General features: G+C 40.0%; 1 non-coding gene across 1 annotated transcript; it reads left to right on the top strand.

The window, feature by feature from the left end:
- The first annotated feature begins 530 nt into the window (after positions 1–530).
- Trnas-gga lies at positions 531–603 on the top strand. Its single transcript has one exon. It is a non-coding gene; the product is annotated as a tRNA-Ser (tRNA).
- Positions 604–2,894: the final 2,291 nt, after the last annotated feature.

Below are 2,894 nucleotides of genomic sequence, written 5' to 3'. Positions count from 1 at the left end.
TTATGACTATTACGGATGAGCTTGCGCTAGAAGAGCTATGAGAGACTCGCAAAAACCACGAGGGTCCGCTAAAATCACAGGAGTCAGCTACTTGGTCGCAATGACCAATGAATATGCGCTCGAAGAGTCATGAAAGATCCGCTAGAACCACGAGGGTTCGCTTGAAAAAAAAAAACATTGAAATTAATTAGAAATGTAGTTAGAGATATTTATGAATAAGGAAGGATACAAGGTGATTAACTATTTATGCGTCTTCTCGTCCTCTTTACCAAACATGCGTCAAATAAAGGGTATACCAAAAATGGCATTGATGCACTAATACGCACATCATTTTATTTTTCTTCCGTTAGCTAAGATCTTCATCAAACTCAGTAACCTTTGACTTTGAAAGACTAACAGCTATTCCACCTGGTACAGTAACATTGTTTCTTTCTGTAGTTGCCGTGCGCTCAGGATCGCGCCAGAGATATCGTTTCCAAATGACATCTCTGAGCGTTATCTAGGGAGAAGAGAGTATCGTGAGCGTGGAGTGTCAGATAGCTCAGTGGTTTAGAGCAGTCGCCTGGAAAGCGAAAGGCCCGGGTTCGAGTCCCAGCCTAGCAAACCGCGCTCTCGATATTTTTCTCTCCGGAACGAAAAAGACGCAGGTCCCGAACGCACGGCGTCCACGCCACCACCTAATACGTCCTCCTTCTTTTATGGTACTCAAAGGTTTTTAGGGTCGCTGATTTCGAACTCTAAATTTGAAAATTTAAAATGGCGGATTCAATATGGCGGTCCAAAGTGCGAAAAGTTACTTGATTTTGATGAAACCTGTGTAAGAATCGGAGAGAAAAGTATATTCGGAAGTCGATGGAACTCGAACCCGAGACCTTTCACTTGCCCGACGACTGCTCTTAATAATGAGCTATCCAAGCTCCCATTCCAATACATTCTCTCTCGTCTTCCTATTAGATGTTATTGTTTGTCGATATGGTGCGGGTTACCTTAGTTTATTTTATATCCTGATATTCGCGAGTCACTGCTTTCAAATCTGAAGTTAGTCTTGTCAAATCCAAGATGGCAGACCCAATATGGCGGACCAAATGGAAAAGTGACTTGATTTGGATGAAACTCGGTACTTGGGGATTTTTAGGCTTGCTGATTTAGAATCTGAGATTAATTTAAACTTTCAAATTTTGATCTTAAATTCGTACTCAGCGACTTGAAAAGTATTTTAGTACTGACTTTTATAAAAATCAAACAGTATTTTGATCTTACTATTGTTGTGTCAATTGATGCTGATTTTCTTTGACAGTGAAGTGGTTAAGGCAAGATCTATATACAATTTATCAAATCGTATCAAATCAAGATCCGGAGACATATAAATTGGGGAACCGGGGAAATATTGTGAGAAACAATTCCCCCGGTTCCCCACACTACGCTCCGAAAAAAGCACTCCCCAGAGGTTTTAGCCGGTAAGAGTTCGGCATAACCCGCCTTCCTCCCGCCCTCAGAGGGCGCGAGTATCTATGATGGATGATTTCCCTTGGGTTAACAAAAAAAGGATTCGGGAATATGCAAACCAGTCAATGTATAACTTAAGTTAAATCCAGCCAATTAAGGCAGAATCAAGAGATTATCATTCAGATCAATCAAGGAAATTTATCGAATAAAATGTTCGAAGAAGGTGGAACAATGACTTCCATGACAGAACACGGAGAGACCAGTCAAAACTTGCACAGCGGCTTCCGAAAAGTAAAGTCTAAATGAATCAAAATAGGAACAGAAACGGAGACTTACGAAACGGTACAGCCTTCGACATAGAAGACGGATGTGGTCTCATCGCTGGACAAAGTTACTGTGCACTTAATCCTTAAGTGAAAATAAACATTACAGATAACACAATGGACAAACGGGTAAATAACATTTTCCCCTGTCCCGCAGACGCCATACTGGGTCATAGATTACCTACTCCTTCCCCCATGAATGTAGGTCGGATGGACCGATGCTTAGATGAAAGAAAAGGTGAAGGCCTTAATAAGTCGTGAAGGTAGTTTCATATCATAAATATTAGCAAGAGATTTCGATGAAAATGAAGCACGAGGTGCAACTAGTTGTTTAGAGAAGAAAGTTATGCTTCAGTTATTCCGAATCCTTCTCCCCCTTCTTATAAAGGCATAAGGGAATATAATGGACGGCAAAAATCCAGCACCCTGAGACCGGGATTCCAGGACCTCCCCCACCCCTCCCAAGATGTTCATAATGGATATTTCCTTAAAAAATCCTAAAAAAAATCTATTAAAGAAATATCTAACGTTTCGAGAATTTGCTGTCAATTGACTTGAAATATTTACAAACAGAGTGCGAAAAAATCGCGTGGCCACTTTCTCACCTCGGTCCGAACAGGATCATCAACAAATTCAGAAGATACAGAAAAATATCCAGAAGATATAGAAATCACTAGGCGACTTCATCACTTCGCGTCCCAAGGAGATCTTTGGGATCCTTGCTCTCGGCAAAGTTCGAAATACCTAGTAAATAATTCCGCCAGAACTTCGCGTTAAGTAATGCGACCGTAATGGTTTCCTTAGTCCAGTCTTAAACTGCAGTAAAGTTCTTTTAGTAGTAGAAATAATTTCTTGTTGTGTGTTCTTAATATACACTCAAAATTGATCTGATGAAGAGTAAAAATTACCTTATGAATGTCTCACTTTTATTCAATTCGCTTTTTATTGTTGCAAAAAGACATAATTTACAGACATAACTCCTGTTCATCTAGTCCCCTCTCCCCCAACATGTAAAAACAAAAAATGTATAGCTCAGAATTAGAAACTATTTATAAGCTTTCGATCCCCGCTAATTAAAAATTTTCAGTACGTTTCCCTGAGGAATTTTGATTTATAAGTGGGGGG

This window comes from Odontomachus brunneus, unplaced genomic scaffold (assembly GCF_010583005.1).
Source record: "Odontomachus brunneus isolate Ranch 3 - 2012 unplaced genomic scaffold, Obru_v1 Obru_scaffold_143, whole genome shotgun sequence".
NCBI lineage: Eukaryota > Metazoa > Arthropoda > Insecta > Hymenoptera > Formicidae > Odontomachus > Odontomachus brunneus.
Note: the sequence above shows the minus strand (reverse complement) of the source record. Positions and strands in the feature narration are given on the sequence as shown.